Source organism: Acinonyx jubatus, chromosome A2 (genome assembly GCF_027475565.1).
Source record: "Acinonyx jubatus isolate Ajub_Pintada_27869175 chromosome A2, VMU_Ajub_asm_v1.0, whole genome shotgun sequence".
In the NCBI taxonomy this organism is placed as follows: domain Eukaryota; kingdom Metazoa; phylum Chordata; class Mammalia; order Carnivora; family Felidae; genus Acinonyx; species Acinonyx jubatus.
The window spans coordinates 124,266,134-124,286,454 of record NC_069383.1 but is presented as its reverse complement, the minus strand read 5'-3'; the positions used below and the strand labels follow the sequence as shown (position 1 = coordinate 124,286,454).

The 20,321-nt window shown below is 40.4% G+C and overlaps 1 long non-coding RNA gene across 1 annotated transcript in view; it reads left to right on the top strand.

The window, feature by feature from the left end:
* The window catches only part of LOC113594667 (uncharacterized), a 367,494-nt gene extending 347,518 nt beyond the window's left edge, over nt 1-19,976 (top strand). Inside the window, exons 4-6 of the long non-coding RNA XR_008297029.1 lie at nt 14,662-14,780; nt 15,411-15,560; nt 19,906-19,976. This is a non-coding gene — a long non-coding RNA (uncharacterized LOC113594667). The remainder of the gene's footprint in view (nt 1-14,661; nt 14,781-15,410; nt 15,561-19,905) is intronic.
* Nucleotides 19,977-20,321: the final 345 nt, after the last annotated feature.

Here is a 20,321-nt window from a genome sequence, read left to right as displayed (position 1 = left end):
GAAGGGACAACTTCAGAATGAATTCTCACTTTTTGTCCCAAGCATTTGAGTGGATTGAGGTACCATTGCTGAAAAACCAAAAAAAAAAAAAAGTTTTTAATTTTAATTTATTGATGTGTTCTCATCTGAAAAAAAAAGTTTTTTTTTTTCAAACTGAAACTAATGATAGTCCTTTTTAAAAGGTGTACAACTTTTCCAAGTTATGCTGATGGCTATGCAATACCTCCCCAACTTTTTTTTCTTCACAATTCCTATAGTATATGTCAGAAGTTGGCAAAACTTTTCTGCAAAGGACCAGTTAGCAAAAAATTTAGGCCTTGGGGGCCATACTGTCTTTAGCCATAGGCAGTTTATAGGTGTATGAATGTGGCTGTGTTCCAGTATTGTTTTATTTAGGAAAAATAGGTGTGGTCTGAAGTTCCCCCACCCCTCTTACACCTGGTCATAGAATGATATCCTGAACAAAACTCATATATGCTTCTAATTCATACTACTCATAAAACATATTCAACTTAGGAATAGAGGCCACACAAAAGAATACAAAACCAGTCTTATGTTTTGTTTTGTTTTTAAGAGTCATTTTATTTTCCTTGTTAAGAATTCCGGTGAGCATCTGACTGTGTTCTAATACTCATCCCTAGGCTTTGCACTGAGCATGGAGCCTGCTTGGGATTCTATCTCTCTCTTTCCCTCTCTCCCTCTGCCCCTCTCCCACCTGCCCTCTCTAAAATTTAAAAAAAAATATTCATCCCCAAATGTACAAGGTATAGAATCTCGAAATATGATCTGTGTGCTTTGATTAAAGGATCTCTCTGTTTTCAAACCTCAAGAGAAAAATGGAGGTTAGGAGGCCTTTTAAAATTGAGTGACAGAGGTGGAATATTTATTGTTATTTTTAATTCAGCTCAATTATTCCAAGTGGCTTTTCATTCTCCTAATTTCTTTTGGAAAGTACACGTCCTTGAAAGGTGTCATCCGAATTCGACAATTACTTCCCCTTTGCAGGGGTCAGAGCTAGTTACTGTCTGTATCTCACAGAAGAATACAACCCCTACGTTCTAAAGGTTATTAATATTTACTCCAAATTGTGATGTATTGAAGTCACAGCTTTTATCTCGCCTCTGAGGTCCTGATAACAAAAAAGACAGGAAGATCAATAACCACATGATGGGTAACTAATTGCTTTTGCTTCAACCTGCAACCTTCCATCCCTCTCAGAGCTCATTCCAAAGTCCATTGACAATCTTGGATATTGTTTTCAACTGTGGCTCTCAACAGTCTGGATTCCAAACTGAGTTGGAAAAATATGTTGATACGTTTTCAGTCGATAATGCGTTACACATACGTATTCCTCAGTACTATCCATACAGAAAATTTATTAGAGGTAGTAAGGTGATTATCAAGAAATGGAATTTCTTTTTGCTAAGAGTAATTATCTATTAAATGGTATTTAATTACTTTGGGGGGGGATGTTTGTAACGGTGACTATTGCAGTGACTGTTGCAAAGTCAAACTTCTCATCCAAAAATTGTTTATTTAGCACCACTATTTTTAGCTAACACATTCTCATCAATAACCAGAGGCCGCATTCTCATCCAAAGGCTTAACAAAATTAACTTATGGAATCTTTACAGCTCCACAAGGTGGGTTCTCCTATTTTCTAAATTGAGACATAGAAGCTTTATGGTAAAAAAAAATTCTGGATTTGCTTCTTATCAAATTTGTGCCCTTGGACAAATTTATTAATCTCTTTGTGCCTCAGTTTTCTCATCTATAGATTGGGAATAACAATAATGCCTTCCTCACTGGGTTATAAGATAAGTTAGAATTTTAAAGCTCTTAGAAGAATGCCTGGCCCACGTTAAGGATTTTTAACTACTAAGATAAAGCTAACTTGACCAAAGTCACAAAGCTAGTAATAGCAGGAACATTATTTATAAGATGCTATGAAGAATACAGAGATGAATCAACAGACTGGAAGATCTGGCATACGTGTATCCTAACAGAACATTTTAATGGCATTTAAATGCATTATAGAACATTTTAATGGCATTCAGTCTGTTTTTTCCTTTTAGCATCATATTTCTATTTTACTGAGTAGGGAATAAATCTCCACCCATGCAAAGTGAGAGAGAAATTGCGCCTTTGCCAGTCAGTTTATATCTACTGGTGGGAAACACTCATCTTTGAGCTAAGAGGCAAACAGTTCCCCCTTATCCAAAGTTTTCTGCAGATTCATTACCCTCAGTCAACTGTAGTCTGGAAGCAGGTTATCTTTCTGTTGTATGTCAGGTCAGCAAAAGCCTAACACCGCATCACAATGCTGACCTCATTCATCTCACTTCATCTGCTCACTTAGGCATTTTATCATCTCACATCATCATAAGAATAAGGGTGAGTACAGTACAGGAAGGTGTTTTGAGAGAGACCACATTACAGTATGTTATTACTAGTTATGGTTGTTAATCTCTGTTTCTTTTTTTTTAATGCTTTTTATTTTTGAGACCGAGAGAGACAGAATGTGAGCAGGGAAGGGGCAGAGAGAGAGGGAGACACAGAATCCGAAGCAGGCTCCAGGCTCTGAGCTGTCAGCACAGAGCCTGACATGGGGTTCGAACTCACAAACCCTGAGATCATGACCTGAGCCGAAGTCAGATGCTTAGCCAACCGAGCCACCCAGGTGCTGCTATCTCTGTTTCTAATTTATATATAAAAATTTATCATAGGTAGGTATATATACAAAAAGAAAACATAGTATTTATAGGGTTCAGTATTAGCTGCAGTTCCAGGCATCCAGTGGGGGTCTTGGAAGGTATCCCCTGTGGATAATGGAGGACTGTATATGAGTTCATTCTAGTTTATGTTGTTTGCAATGTTTGCATTAATTTACAACTACATTTACAACTTCCTGTTGAGAATGTGCTGGGTGGAAAATTGTAGAGAGTAGTTTTACAAATAAATCAATTACTTATCATTTTTCTATTAAAACATTGATTATGTTTTTGCTTAGTAACTTTTAAAATTATAATAACTTCTTACCGACCACTGAGCATTAACAGTATGGCTATTCATAATTAAGAGTTTTTGAAGGCCATTTACATTCCTATGGTTATAGGTATGTTGCTTCATGACCCACATCCTCAAACACAGTATTTCTTGTGCATTTTGATGGGTGATTAATTTTAAAGATGACGAAGATAACTTTTGCAAAAGTGCACATTTATTCTTTTCTGCTCATCTTGCCCAATGGCTGCCCTCAATTTTGATCAAAGATAACCTTCTCGCTTTTTCTTAACTAGCAGTGTTTTAATATTTCATCATCTTAATTTAAACACTTGATTATTCACTTTCAATTCGTTTCACTTTGAGCCCAAAGTTATTTCTTAGCTAGATGAGAAATTTAAAAAGGAGGTAAAAGAAAGCTGTAAGAGAGAGTCCCAGCCTATCTGATGAATGGAGCAAGAAGTGTTGAGTTTGTATCTGTGTCAGGAATACATCTTCTTTGGTTGATTAGCCTTCTATGCCTTGGCTGCAGTGAGAATGTTTTTTTACCAAACTACTAACACAGAAAGCCAACTGAAAGCCTCTTAAAGATTTCTCGCTTATATCCATAAAATCCTATCCTCAAATGTGGACAAATTGATGGGGGTGGTGTTGGAAGTACAGCCTAAGAGATTTAGTTAAGTCAGGAGATACTTTCTGCATAGAATGAAATGGCCCTGTATATTGAGAACTGAGTATTTGATGTGCCCATTGCCTTAGAATCATTTCCTTGTTGTTGCAAGTCCTTTAAAAGCTTTCCGGAATAAAGCCGATTTGCTTTCTTGGAGTCTTGTACTTTTAATGGGTTTCATGCTGTTACAAATACTCAGACAGGACTTCCCTTTCAATTCCCTGAAACGTTAGATTGAGACAATTAAATTCCCTTTGCGAATCTTTTGGAAGTAATCTGGAACTAAGAGAGTGGGGAAATAATTGCTATAGATCAGTGGGCCTCTAAGTGTGGTCTCCTAACCACAAGCATTAGCCTCACCTGCTAATTGTTAGAAATACAAATTTTGCAGCCTGACCCCAGCCCTACTAAGTCTGAAATGCGTTGGAGGTGGGACCCAGCAATCTGATGTACTCAGGTCACAAAGAAATGCATGCTCTTCTGTGAAGTCTGTGAAAACGCCATTATCTGTGATTCTGATTTTTGACTCTTTAGCACGCTTCCAGAGTGAACCATTATTTCAGTAAGTACGAATCTCCCCAAGCCAATCATCCTCTCAGCATAAAACCTGCCTGGCATTGTCACACATTATTTTCTGGTGTGACCACTACCTATGTACCTACCAAATTACGAGACAGGCCCTACTGTACCTACCAAATTATACCAGTATTTGCCTCTCTCATTTCCATCAACACATAACCCCTTTTTCACCTCTCCTTAAAACATTCATAAATACCTTCAGTGGTTCATTCTTTCTAACGTGTTGTTGTAAGTGCTGTTTCCCCCATTAGGGAAAGAGCTTTATGGATTTGTTGGTGTATTCAGTCAAGAAACAAGTAGTCAGTCTTCTCATATGTTCAAGGTGAGGGGATGGGCTATATTTTGTTCCCATCCCTGCTCTGCAGGGCAAGTGCATTAAACCCTCTCAGCTTCAGTTTTATTACCTTCAAAGTGGGGATGCTAATTTCTATTGTTAAGTATCTGCATATTGCTTATTATGTATCAGACATCTGTTTTAAGCTCTTTATAGGAGCTAATCAACAAATTCTCACCACTCCCCTTTAGTATAGGCATCATTTCTATCTCCATTTTGCAGACAAGAAAACTGAGGCAGAGAAATGATACTCACCCCACGTCCTGGTCCTATATGTGATAAAACTGATAATCCAACAGTCTGGAGCCCAATACTAGATGCTGGATCCCAATGCCTACACTTCCTAATCTGATGTTGTAGGTAATGCATATACTTTGACAGGGCCTGACATGGACACCTTTGATATTGGGTTGCTACTTTTAACCTACTTTAAGAAACGTGCAGTTCTGTGGAAGGAGAAAAACATGGAAACAAAATCAATAAAATGTTATGGGTGTGCATTGGTTTCCTATTGCTAATACAACACATTACCACACACTTGCTGGCTTAAAACAACACAAATTTATTATCTTGCCATTTGGGAGGTCAGAAGTCTGAAATAGGTCTCAGTGGGTTAAATACAAGATTTTGACAGAGTTGCATTCTTTCTGGAAAACATCTAGGGGAAACATCATTTCTCTGCCTTTTCCAATTCCTAAATGTTACCTGCTTTGCTTGTCTTTTGCGCCCCCTACATCTTCGGAGCGGGCAATGACATCACTTCAGCATCTTTCATTGGCACACCTTCTCTAACTACAAGACTTCTGTCCCCCTCTTCCACTTTTATGAACCCTTGTGACCACATTGAATAACTTCCCCCATTTCAAGATTTACAATTTAATCCTATCTGCAAAGATCCTTTAGCCGTGCATGATAACACATTCACAGGTTCTGTGGAGAAGGATGTAAACATCTTTGGGGAGGCCTTTATTATGCCTACCACAATGCATTTTACAGTATGTTCGCATACACACACATACATGCTTGCACACACAAGCAGAAGACAGGGTGAGGGAAGTCAGGAAAGCTTTTCGAAGAAGTCGTGCTTGAACGCAATGCTTAATCTTAAATAGGTTTTTAATTAGTCCAATCAAGGAGGAAGGAAAGGCAATTTCCAAGACCCTCCGATCCTTAAACAGTCATGGCACAGTTAGGTTGCAGGGTAGTTCCAGTGACTGGAGGATTGGGTTCCACGGGTAGCAGTGTGTGGAGTTGAAGCCAAAATGGTTAGTAGGGTCAGATAATCAGTGTCATTGAATGAGAAGCTAAGGCATTTGGCTTTTATTGGCCGACAATAGGCTTCTTTTCCTATGAGACCCAGTAAGGTACATATGGTAAACACTCAGTAAATACCATTGATTCACAAACTATACAACTGAATAAATACAGAGGTTATTACACAGTTTGGTCAGGAAAAATAAACCTGATAACTCCTTCTCTGTTCTGAAAGCAATATCTGATTTGAGCATTTCATTGATCTGCCTTATGTTCCCCTGGGAAGCAGAAGAGCATTAATTGCCCCTGAGCTGCCTGTGCAGACTTAGTTACACATTCTGGTTAGGAAACCACTTGGATTTAAAGGAACTGTTGCTCTCCCAGACCAAAAGGTTCTGTCTGTTGGTGAGGTACAACAGTCAGTTTGGAATTCAACGCATATGATGCACGTTCCACCCTACACCTTCATGCACCCTCACAGAGTAATATGTTAGCCTTTGATCCAAAAGTAAACAGGACTCTGTGAGGCTGAGACTAGGTTGTTCACCAACCCATTGTTCACCAACCCATTGGGTGTGTTCTCAGGGCTCACTTAGTATTAAAATCACATTCTATCGCCTCTCTCTGTTGATATGCTTGTCTGAGTGCAAGCTGTGCCCTATGGCCACAGAAGTAATAAGAAAAATCATTGATTTCATAGCTTCTTCCTACAACAGGCTTTAAGTTCTGTGGTTGTGTCATCATGGCAGCTTGAAGCCTCAGGAGAGGGACGGGCATTATCAATCATGCCCCAAAGAAAGGGAAGAGGACATAAGATACAGACCTGTGACTTCTCCAAGAATTACCTCCTATCTATTAGTTCATTGCATTTGCTTTCTCCAGACTGACTCATCTCAAGAATGTCTCAACACGTTGGCATTCTTACATTTTGTCTCTTGTCCAAAATTCTTCCCCTTGGTAGAATCAAGGGGTAGAGTGGAATTTCTAAAGTTGAACCATCCTGGTTTCAGCTTTCTACTTAGACTTTATAAATAAAGCAGCTCTAAATAAATAAAGGGGCTCCCTTTTTCAAAGAAAATAGCCATTCTTTTTTCATTTGTTTATTCACTGACAGCACATTAGCTGAGTTCCTACTATATAGCTGGCACTTTGCAAGGTACCATTAATATTGCAATGCATGAGATAGGAGCACTGTGCCTGCTTTTATGGAACATGTCCAGGTAATGGGGGAGCTAGACCTTGGCAAAATAAATAAATGGATAAAATAGTGACTGCTCATAGAGTGCTACTCAAGGGCTGGCACTTAGAATGCTTTACTCTCTGTAGATCCCCACAACTCAGTGAAGTGTAGGTGATTCTGTCCTATTTCAACCAAATTATCAGAAGTCATAGAGTTCTAAAGTATTGAAGCCTGGATCCCATTTTCATGGCTTACCTTCTTATGGTCAGTGCTCAGAAGAAAATCACTGGGTGCCCAGGGAGCCTGCCATCAATTAAGGTTTGACACTTCCCCAGAAAACCAGAAACCCACAGCCTAAATCATGACAACCAATTCCGTAGCCAGGCTGCATGTTGCATTTCATCACCATGGTAATGAGATGCATTTCTCACTAACCTCTCCCTAGACCTCCCCAGATCTCCCATCCCCGGGGGAGCTCCTTGAAGATCATTTATGAAAATCAGCAGTAAGCACCAGTGGCCTTTTGAAACCTCTCAGTGAGTGCTTAATGCAGTAATTGTTTACTCTGATTTGTAATGAGAGAGAATAACCTGGTGATGTTAGTGACTGATTAATTTTCCTGCATGTATTCCAGAGCAGAAGGCACCTTGAAGAGCGAGACTCATTTTCTCCCCCTGCGGATTACCCTGTCTTGATTCATGCAACCACACTGTACCCCACCGGCACACCTCAGATCACAGCTTGCCTTGGATTTGCATAATATGAAATTACTTAGCTAAATTATTATCACATGTAGGATCTGTTATCACTTTCTTACCTCCGAACCGGTGAAAATGTTGCCATGGAACCACTAGTATAAAGGAAGATGTCTGTGGGTTGCTGGTTCATTCAGAGGATGAATGGACAGAGTTTTATTTTTCTCCTTTACAACAGACACACGGAAAGCAGCTAGTATTTACGGGGCTCAGAGTGGCCATTTTGAAATCGCCAAGAAGGAATATAAATACTGAACAGATGTAGCAGGTCATGGGATAAATAAGACAATGAGGCTTCTATGAAATCAAGCTAGTGTGTTCGGGGCAGGAGGAATTTCTCAGATGTGTGTATGTGCCTTCCTATTTGGAAATGGCTTGTTTACACCAATTGGGCTTTTGTTACAGGGCAGCATGTGTGATGCTGGAGAACTGAGGCCTTGTAAATTGGCCCTTACCAGCTGCTTTGTCTTGTCTTCTAAATTGCTTGAAAACCTATTAAGATATATGACCCACATAAAAGTAGGACCAGAGGGTTTCTGTATCATGGCCCTTGGGGATCAGATTTTACTTTATCGCCCATTAATGCTGAAGGGATTTCATCAGTTGGCTTACCTTCTCCCACCTCCAGGGGTTATAAAAATCCTAAAGATTAGCCTCTCTAGCATATTAGCGAAGATGTGAATACCTAGACAGCCGTTTGACAGACAGATATGCAGGGATTTAAGAGATAGATGCAACGTGGGTCATGGGGTAGAGATATACCAAGTTTGTGGAGAGCTGGTTGGCCCGAAAGGGCCTCAAAATATTAGACAATTAGCCCCAGCATTAAAAAGATGTGAACAGATCTTTGTTACTAACTTTCTAGTGAGGTGGCTGTCCTTTGTTTTTCTTAAAAGCAGGAAGGCAGTCTCACATCCTCTGGGCATCCTGTTCAAGGCATCTTTGCTTCCAGTGTTGATTTCTGTGACCTGGATCATGCTGCTGTCACAGCTTCTTAACCAAGTTTACACATTGTGTGTGCTCAGGATGAACCACAATGCCATCTTGTTTCACATGATGACAGGAAGCTAAGTCTCGCCATCTCTATTCAGGCAGGAGAAAGGAGGTTTCAACTATGAGCTTCTGTATTTCATTCATTCATTCATTCATTCATTCATTCATTCATTTATTTTAGAGACAGTGCGTGAGCAGGGCAGAAGGGCGAAGGGAGAGAGAGACAGAGAATCTTAAGCAGGCTTCACGTTCATCATGCGGAGCCTCATGCGGGACTCGATCCCACAACCCTGGGATCGTGACCTGAGCCAAAATCAAAAGTCAGACGTTCCACGGACTAAGCCACCCAGGTGTCCCTGAGCTGGTGTATTAATTAATGAAGGCAAATGGCACCAACTGCTGGCCTGCTGGCTGGGTTAGACCTGGCAGCATGTTTTGTTGGGCTTGTGCTGTATTTTAAAACTGTTAAATTTCCAGCGTATATAGATTGGGAGATTCCACCAAAATCAACAGGTTTCCTAAGTGCTTTTGATAGCAGTCTTCACTGTTCCCTGTGATTATACGCACTCTTGCTTCATTCCTTTATGTTACTTCCTGGCACCCGTGAACATTTCAGTTTTTCATAGCACAGTATGCCAACTGCATTGTTCTGGCTTTTTCTCAGTGGTCGTGCCTGAAAACTGTTGATGGGTCCATCAGCCCTCTATTCCACTCTTATCTACCCCTCGGGGATCACCCTCAACCTCATCCCCAGGCTTCTCTGTGCCTCACTATCCCAATTTCTGCTGCCGCCCCGGTCTCCCTTCCTTTCCCAAGGACGCCACGGAGAGTTAATAGAAAGGGTTTGTAAGATGCTCTAAGCTCTCAGGGACAAATGCACCACTGAGGCCAAACACATTGTGTTGTTCCTGTTTGTATGGGTGGTTTTCATCTTGCCTCTGAGAGCTGGTCTGGGGCTTCCTCCCGCTTTGGCTGTGTTGTCTGCTCTGGGGTCAGAGGAGATGCAAAGCACCATCGCTCCCTCCACCCCTTCCCCCCCCGCCGTGGCACAAGATTGGCAGCCCTGACTCTGCAGCCTTGCATTTATTAGTCGGGAGATGACTGCCCTCCGTTTATCTGTGACTGGGCTCTGCTTAAAGAGGGTGGCTTCCTGCCAAAATGAGATGCATGCCTAATGAACTTGAATGCTCAGAAGCCTGGGTCTCACAGAATCCCTCCACATTAGCCTGCAGCCCCTGGAAAAAGTGGAGAAGATTCCAGAAGGTTAATATTGATTGAGTTAACCTCTTGAATTAATTTTCCATGCACATAACTCCACTCACAGAATTGCAAATCCTTATTTTCTAAAAACCGTGCATTAGGAATTGAGATGGGCACTTGCTAGTCTCACCTTTTCTAGTAGAATTATAGTTTGTTTCTTGTTTCTCTTTCTTTCTTTTCTTTTCTTTTTTTTTTCTCATGAGAAAAAGACAAGTATCAATGTGTGCAGAAATGTGGCAGCAGTGGGGGAGAGTGTTATATTCATTTCTAATCTTGAAGCAATTCTTCTTTTGTAGGGAGGGAAATGAAGCTATTTTGAGTTTCTAATCTGGAAGTGAATGCTAGGTTCAGAGTCCACAGTTGTGCCTGTATCAAAGTAGGAAATTGGAAAAACAGAGAAATAATGGCTGCATAGATTTCTGAGCTCACCTTGGCTTCTCAATCCCATGGAAGATTAGGTGGTAGGAGCAGAATGAGTCCTCAGATTGAGTGATTTCAGGCTGTGTAATACTATGTTATGGGCTTTGTGGGAACACAACTGACGGTTTGCAAAATATAGTGGCTGCTAAACCCAAGTGTCTGAAAGATGACAGATCACAGCCTGTCCATTGGTGACCCTGAAACGACAAAGCCAGAGCAGCCACCCGGCCCCATTGTTAACTCTTTGATTTACATGTGGGAGGCTTCGCTCATCTCATTGGCAATAAAGTCGCGATAATGTGGTCCCTGACCTCACCGGCACACCCAATAAGCCCCTTTTCCCCCAGTGCATTAGCCACACACCAGGAGGAAAATTAGTGCACTGAAGCAGGGATTTGCCAAATGCGTTCCCTGGGGAGTAGAAAGAGTTAATGCAATTTTCCAACCTGCCTAATTTACTCCAAGAGGGTATTATGTCCTCTGAGAGAATTGTAGTCAACGTGTGCCTGCAGAGAAGCGGGGGGAGCAAATTTAGGGAAAATACATAAATGATTCCCAGCCCTTTCCCAATATCACATTACAGTACATTTGCATATAACTTTTCTTAGCCTACAAGTGCTTTGACATTCCGACAGTCTTTCAAAATAGATTCAATTTTTTTTCCTTTCTATTTGCAACCGCCTGTGGGGTATAGAAGAAAGAGCCCAGAGAACCAGCACACCCTAGTTACAGTCTTAGCTATGCGTTATCTTGTTGTGCCTGAGCTGGTCACTTCTCAGCTTTTTCAACTGTAAAATAAATAGTTTGAGTCAGATGTTTTCTAAGGGTCGTTATGCTTTTATGATTTAGTGCTGTAGATGTTTGTAAATATTAATGCTTGGAGCACCTCTTTATCACAACATTTTTAAAATGCATGTAGCATCTTTTCTCCTCATTACTCAAGGCACTACCTAAAACAAATTTATGCGTTCCTCCCTCATGGAATACTTAAGAACAAATGAAGCTGGTGAGGCTGCCAGGTCACATTCACCAGCAGCTCACGCAGCATAATTGGGGCCACCTCTCACTGCAACCACATTTTAACTCTGAGAAAGGTTTGTGGCCCACAGACCTGGCCACTCGTGACTTCTGACTCTTTTCATCTCCCATTATATTCTGATGAGTGACCCCAGTGCCTGTCGGAAATCCTCAGAACTTAAATATATCCAAGCAGGCAGGTAGAATCTTTAAAAGCTGACTCTAAAAAATTTTTAAAAGGGGGTGGTGACGGCTATAATTGTAGCACCCGAAGCTCTCTCTCAAAAATGGGAAATTTCACAAGCTTTTCCAGAGCAGGATAAACAAGGAACCAAAAAAAAAAAAAAAAAAAGAAGAAGAAGAAGAAACGTACTCATTTTGTTTTTCAAAAAATGAGTCAGTTTTTAAAAATTTTGTACTAAGTCCAAGATCTAGTTTCCTGTAGTTGATCCTTGACATTCACTTTGATATAGTAGCCATAAGCCACATACAGGCGTTGAAATTTGGGTGAATTGAATTTATATAAAATGTATATAAAATAAAAAAGATCGGGGCGCCTGGGTGGCTCAGTCGGTTAAGCGGCCGACCTCGGCTCAGGTCATGATCTCGCGGTCCATGAGTTTGAGCCCCGCGTCGGGCTCTGTGCTGACAACTCAGAGCCTGGAGCCTGGTTCAGATTCTGTGTCTCCCTCTCTCTGACCCTCCCCCGTTCATGCTCTGCCTCCCTCTGTCTCAAAAATAAATAAACGTTAAAAAAATATTTAAAAAAATAAAAAAGATAAAGGTTCTCAGTCATACTACACAGTTCAAGTGCTCAATAGTCTCACATGACTAGTGGCTACCATATGGGACAGTGCAGATATGTAACATTCCCACATCACAGAAAGTAATAGACAGTTCTGAAAAAAAAGTGGATGAATGTTTAAACCTTGAGAAGCTCTTTGTTACGTTTTTGTTTTTATCTTTCCCATTTAATTGTTCATTCAAAATATATTAGTTTAAAGGTGGTGTGCTAGATGTCAAAAAAAATTATCCCACCTTCTGAATCTTTATTGTAGATTAGATGTTGTGCAAAGTACTTCCCAATACATTATCTGGATTTCTCCCTTTGAGCTAGATACGTTATATCTGTTGTACAGAAGAGATATCTGAGGCACAGGATCACACAGTTGGCCAGTGCAGAGCTGAGATGCATAAACAGTCTTTCAGATTCCAAAGCCCATGTTAACTGTGACAGAAACGGTTTCTGGAATATTCTCTATAAAAAATTAACTTTCTGGACTACAGGAGCAGCAGCAGCATTTGTGAAAAATGATCGAGCTTTCATTTTTTTTTTTTAAATCATTTTGGAAAAGATTTTCTTTTAGTCCAAGAACCTAGGGTTTTAATGTATGGATCACTTCCAAGTCACGTTAAGACAGAGCAGGAGAAAAGGCACCAAAGAAAGAAAACAAAAGGCAAGCATACATAAGTAACTCAAACATTTGTATTTCAGTTGTGTATTTGTAGTCATTTTGTTTGGAGCTGCTGTAGACTCCAGTTTAGTCTCCCTGAGCAGACAGCATCCTTCCAGGTAGAAATAAGTGTTAGGTACTTGTTATGCGGTGCCTTCCTTCCCTGTGAAGCAATTCAGCTGAGAAACGAAGAATTTCACTTGAGACTTTATACATTTTATCCCTTGGCAACCCACTGCAGTGATATTACAAACATTGAGGCTGTTAGACTAATGGGAGTAAATATTGTTAAAGCTGTGAAAGATGCTGTAAAATATTCACTCATTCGCGGGAGAACAATTTACTGAGCACCCGCCCTGTGCTAGGCACTGTGCTGGAGACAAGCTCTGAAAAAAAAAAAAAGACGTCCTGAAAATCGGATCCTTTCACTGGAGGAGCTCACAATTAAGTAACAGATGTGGACTGTTATATCAGTAACTATAAAATAATACAATCACTAGTGTTGGCAAATGTTTAACCAGATTTTCAAGAAAACATCTTTGTATCAGGCACAGTTGCCATGATGCAGTACCACGACCAGTATTAAGTTACCAACATGATGTCATAGAATCTGGAGTTGGGAAGAGAATGGTTAATGTAAGCAGGACCCGTCAGCCCCAGCTTACCATTTATTGCATTGTATTATAATGTTATATTTATACATTATAGCATACTGTAGATAATGCCATGTTAGTATTCTGGTTAGAATAAGCAGGTATCCTGAGCAGCGCTTTTAAGGTTAAACAACGCAAGAGATCCTGAGCTTGTTAATGGTAGAGCAGAGATTAGAAATGAGACCGCTTAACTTCTTTCTGTTTTTAAATGTTTATTTATTCATTTTGAGAGAGTACATGCATGCATATATAAATATATGTATGTAACATGTAAAATATGATAAATGCAAAGTAATCTAAAATCATGTAAGATAATGCCATGTTGAGGTGATATAAGCTATTAGTTAAAAGTTTGGGTTTTAGGGCACCTGGGTGGCTCACTCAGTTAAGCATCTGACTTCAGCTCAGGTCATGATCTCGCAGTTTGTGAGTTTGAGACCCACGTCAGGCTGTGTGCTGACAGCTCAGAGCCTGGAGCCTGCTTCATATTCTGTGTTTCCCTCTCTCTCTGCTCTTCCCCCGTTCACGCTCTGTCTTTCTCTCTCTATCTCTCTCAAATAAACATACATTAAAAAAAAATGAAAACAAAAGTTTTAGGTTCTAGGACAGGAGCAATGTGACCTTAAATTTCAGCTTAACTACTCATAGGCTGTGTGGTTTTAGTAAATTACTTCGCCCCTCTATGCCTCAGTGTTCTTGTCTATTTAATGGGAGAAATGCTCGTACCTATCACAGAGGGCTGTTGCGAGGAAAAGCCTAGAAATCCCTAGTCCCTGATTCATAGTAGGTCCTTACTAAGTCCTGACTTCATGCGTGAGGGAGTGATTAGCAGCATCGCTGGGTAGGAACTAAATGGTCCTGAGGACCTAGAGAAAGGAGAGATTAAGTCATTGTAAATCAGCCAAGGTAGCACAAGAAGACAAAGTGTTTGAAATGGCCCTTGCAGGCTGAGGAGGATCTAGCCAGGCACTTAGAGAGGAGAAGCTCACCCCGGGTCGGCGCAGTGGCAGGAGCAGTTCTGTTTGTGGTGGTGGTGCTTCTGCCAGATGACTATTGTGCTTTGAGCACATCTGCCTTCTTTCCCCTCAGACAGCTAGGACCTGCCACGCATCTGCTTCTGCTGTTACTCCTGGAACTCCAGCTTCCTCGGGACCCACTGGGCCACTCAGGGTGACAGCCACATATTGCTAATCCTTCCTGAGGACTTTGTGAGTACTTCTATGAATAGCTTGCACTTTTTTGCCAACAGCCTTTGTTTACCGAAGCCCCAGAAACTGGCGAGGGAGACGTATTAATGATGAGGGCCTCGTTTCTATTGTATTTTACTGAAATTCCATTTCAGCTGCAGAAATGCCAGATGCCTTCCAGTGAAACATAATTTCTTGGAGTACACATATTAAAGGACATCATATTTCATCTTGCCATGCCTGTGGTTTATCCAAACAAAGGAAATGGGTTGTTACTAAGGAAAGCATAACTCAAAATTCCAATTATGACTGTTAAATCACATGTGAAATTACTTTTAATAATTAAAAATAGCTCTCCCCACTCTGCAGTCCTAGCCTGATATTATGTCTGGTGCCATTTTAAGGAAAGCTAATAATCCCTAGGAAATCCCAGTGACCTTAATTGTCTTCATATCCACCCTTCAGTGACCTTTATCGCTTAGATGGTGAAAATCTAAAATAAATGATACTAATATATCTGATGTGCAACTGCATCAAGTTCATTCGTTTTGTGCATTTGTTATGTTTCCATGACACTATTTCCTCTGAAGAGGTGAACACGCTTTGTAGAGAGTATTTATTGTATCTCTTTCTTAAATTCAAATTTGAAAGCAGCGAGAGGAAAATGTCAACGAGGAGATCGTCATTTGGGGAAGAAGTGAAAACCACACAAGGAAAAGAAACTGAAAAGAAGTGGAGCTAAAGAAGAGAATCAGTCATTATAAACTCCCCTGGCCAAAGGCCAGTGTTGCATAAAAACGGGTAAGAGAGCAGCCAAACCTATTTCCAGAAGCAACAAATTCAACATTTGTGGAATAATTCCTTTGACAAAAGATCCTAAGGTTCTAAGAGAGCCCGTAGATAGCACCAAGGCCGGACTACCTCCTGGCTGTTTATCATAGGAGCCGGTTTTTATGTCTGTATCTCCTATCCAGGAATATTCTTAGAGTCAACCCCATAACTGTTCTCTAGGGACTGCACATGAAGTGTACGCATGCCAAATTTCTTCTTTCTCATGCTTCAAATAAGTGGTGTCACTTTCATACCATTACAGGCTACATTTCCGTCATTTTTCCTCACCAACACTGCAAGAGCTGCTCTTCTGTCTATTCATGTAATTAGTCATTCGCTTATTCATTCAACAAACACTTCCTGGGTGTATATTATGTGCTTGGACTGTATTTGTTTGCTTGTTTTTTAAATGTCTGTTTTGGAGAGACAGAGTACAGGTTGGGTAGGGGCAGAGAGAGGGGGGGCGGGCAGAGGATCTGAAGCAGGCTCTGTGCTGACAGCACAGAGCCCGATCTGGAGCTCAAACTCATGAACTGTAAGATCGTGACCTAGCCGAAGTCGGAGGCTCAACCGACTGGGCCACCCAGGAGCCCCTGTATTTGCTTTTTTGTTTTCAGCTGCTAAGTTTGAGAGTCACTTGGTATGCAGCGGCAGATAGCTAATAACACCCATGCTGTGCTAACTGCGAGGCCCTGTTCTTGAGAAAGAATCTCTCACGTAGTAGACAATCAACATTTGTTGGCTATATTAACAGATGGAAAGGTGGTGGAGAAAAACTCCTTAATTTTATTTAAAGCCATTTACAACTAAGAGTAGCTATAGTTTCACTGCAAGATTAAAAATAGAACCAATTACTAAAAAAATTACTTTACAAACTATGGCTACCATGTAATCGATATCACATACGTGAATACTTAATTCAGCCTGCTCCTTCTTTCCTATTTAAGTCCCAAGTTTCTTTGGCTTAGCAAAGGCAATGAGCAGGAGGGAATTTGTCTAATTCTCTCTTAAAGATCTTTAACTTCTATTTGCAGGTGTTTTTGCCTTCTAATCTTTGTCTCTGTTGTTTCCCCAGCCTTTGTCACGATAGCAGATGTACTTTTTGTATTCTTTCAAACCCAGCCATTTTGGTTAAGAAGGAAAAAGATTTAAATCAAATTGTGGTTCATTTGTGGTACTCTCCACAGACATTTATAACTGACAACTGAATGCATCAGTTGCTTTAAATAGCCTGACTCTATAGTCATTCATAACAAAAACAAAGGGGCTGACTGATGAACAGTTCTCTGGAGTTGGAGGAAGGTTGGAATACTTTAGATTTCCAATTTAAAGTTTCACAGAAATCTCTGAAACGTGTTTGTGTTATAGATCCTGGTTCAAATTTTATAGCTGAGGGCAACTTTTGACCCAACTGGTTGACTCTGACTTTTTTCAATATGTTTTTCCTCTGTGAACATCTTTGATGACTTTTCAGACATTTGCTTCTGTCTACCAAAGGCTCATTTTTATTAACAGTGATAAGTAGCCTCCATTTTATCTGCATGAATTTTATGATAGGCAAAGACACAATAAACCTTGTTTGAAATGTGTTTCATGTAGGAAGAATATACTTACTCTTTGTAACCACATGGGCCTTTAGCTGCCAGTTTGCAATGGGGAGACACTTTGGAAAATGTACGTTATTTTGTCTTAATGATATTTTATGCTCATGATTCTCATTTTTGTGTAGATAAAACAGGGCATCATTAAGAGCAGCACCATTGTGATATCTTGCAGTGTTGAATTCTCTGAGCAGGATATGTTTAAGCCTCAGTAGTTTTTGACCATGAATTCACATTTAAAAGAAAATACATTCAGGGTTAGGAAAACAGCAGGTGCAAAGGGAGTTGTAACTATCTCTTTTTACTAGGAAGGAAAAATAAAATTGGCAGGAATAGACTTGTTCATCTTCTGCACTTCTATTCTTAATGATAATTATATGACCAAGCAATACACATTAGCTATGGCAGTTGGGGGTATCAAATTATATAGCATTATTGGCACCATCCCACAAATAGAAAGCAGAACTGGAAAAAAATAGAGGCATTAGACTTATTTATCATTGATGAGATGTAGCAATGTGAGATTAGCATTCTGCAGTGCACAGTGGCATTAAATTCTATGTAGCACAGGGTTTCCTAATGGCAGCACTATTGACATTTTGGGCTGGATGATTCTTTGTTGTGGGGACCTGACGTGTTCAGTGTAGGATATATGTGCAGCAATATCCCTGGCCTGTACCCACTAGATGCCAGCGGCATCACCCCAGCCCTGACAATCAAAACTGTGTCTAGTCCTTGCCAAGTGTCCTCTGATGGGCAACTGAGCCCTTGCTCCCTGCCCCGAAAACCAATACTTCAGAGGGGTACTTCAGAGTAAAAATGCAAGATACAGGCAAGCTTAAGACCTACACTATGTCTATCAGAAATATCCCCCTGAAAGGGCACCCAGTAGCTTGACCAGGCGGAAGCAGAGACTCACACAGCTGGAAGAGGCTGTGGGAGATAGGTAAGCCATCTTTATGTATTGAATCGGACCCTGAGAACCTGGAAGGGTGTAGATTGGCTCAACGCCACACAGCTGGTTTGGGACAGGCCTGAAACTTGATGTTTTCCTATACTGTCTTTTCTTCCTATCTGAACCTAACTCAGCCTCGATAAAGCTTGGATTCAAATATTAATTTTGGGCTTGCCTCTTAATGAACTGGGTTTGCTTTGTCTTAATCCATGGGAATGACCAGTGGTGCTGTAAAGAAAAAATGTTACCCCTACCTAGGAAAATTGTCTACCCCTTCACTGGAGTGAATAATGAGGGATCTTGAGGTTTAATTTTGTGTTTTCTCTGTTAAATCATTCCTATAACTATGCTAATGATGTAAGTTTAAAGACTAAAACTTTGAAGTGCAGCCTATTCAATATGAGTATACAGAATACAGCCTTATTGCCTGGGTTCAATCACTCACTCTCTATGTGCCCGTGGACCCATTAGATAACTTCTCTAAGCCTGAGTTTTTGTATTTGGGCAGGGGATGGCCAGAGGGGATCATTGAACGTAACTCATAAGGTTGACATGGAGACGAAAAGCAATGACAGGCGTAAAGAAGTTGAGCATATCTTCTAGTATACAGAAAGCGTTGCCTAAATACAAGTGCTGTTATTGTTGCTATTGCTGTTATTAGTAGCACTAGTGTTGAATCAAATGATTTCCGGGGCGCCCAGGTGGCTCGGTCAGTTCAGCATCTGACTTCATCTCAGGTCATGATCTCGCGGTTCGTGAGCTCAAGCCCCGTGTCAGGCTCTGTGCTGAGAGCTCAGAGCCTGGAGCCTGCTTTGAGTTCTCTCTCTCTCTCTCTCTCTCTCTCTCTCTCACTCTTTCTCTGCCCTTCCCCTGCTCACGCTCTGTCTCTCTCTCTGTCTCAAAAATAAATAAACATTAAAAAATAAAATAAATCAAATATTTCCAAATAAGCTAACTGTGCATGGAGAGATGTGAGTACTATTCTTTGTAAAGCACACATCAGAAAGACTAACTGGGAAATAAAGGTGTGTGAGTGAGTAGGGACAGTGCTCAGTCCTGGCAGGACTGAGAAAAGCTGTGTGGAAATGTCCAAGAAATCCTATTCTGAGAAAAGGGTTTTAAGATAACAAGAAATCTTTAGAATTATCACAGTTTAAAATAGAATTTTCAAAGTTAGCTTTATTTTGATGCTGAAATAAGACAAGTTAACATAAGTCTGTATGTTTGAATGTGATTTGTTTTTGTTTTTGTTTTTAATTTTATCTACTGAGTGACTCCTATATGCCAGGCATTCTCGTCTCCACGGCTCACAGTCTTCACCAAGTGAAGTTAGTAACAAGACTCAAACACAATGCAAACCGCCTATTATCTTTCCCCTCATCATTTCAATAACCAAGAGACTCTGGGCTGTTAATGAAATATAATAAAGGATTCCAACATGAATTGTGGTTGGAAAAGAGATGGGAAAATGTCATGTCTTCTCTGAATACTTTGAAATGAAAAAGTAAATCGTATACACTTTGGAATAATTTCAGAAGTTTCTTGTTACCTCAGACCATTTCTGGTCATTAAAAAAGACAATATTGTTGGCTCCAGTTAGTCTGTTGGCACTGTGTTTGTGGGGATATCTAGGCATGTAATTTGGTTATGTTACTTATTAGGCTTTATTGGTATCCATTTGAGTTTTCTTGGCTTTTTTGGGAAAGTTTTGTTTTTGTGTGTAAAATATACACCCATTGTTTTTATTTTGGTGCCTCAGCAGGTCTTAAGGATGCCTTGACACTGTATTGTAAGAACCTAAAATGCTTCGCTGCTCTTATATATACAACGATGCGGAATACATTATTTAATATTATTTTTAATCAAAAAATTTTTGATGTTTATTTTTGAGAGACAGATAGACAGATTGTGAGCAGGGGAGGGGCAGGGAGAGAGGGAGACACAGAATCTGAAGTGGGCTCTAGGCTCTGAGCTGTTAGCTCAGAGCCCGACGTGGGGCTCAAACTCACAACCGTGAGATCATGGCCTGAGCCGAAGTTGGACGCTTGACAGACTGAGCCACCCAGTGGCTCACCCACATGTAAAGCCACCTACTTTACATGTATGCCCCTATTTTTAATTTGAAAAAAGGAAAAAATGGAATATTCACCATGGTATTGAAATAAGCAACAAGTG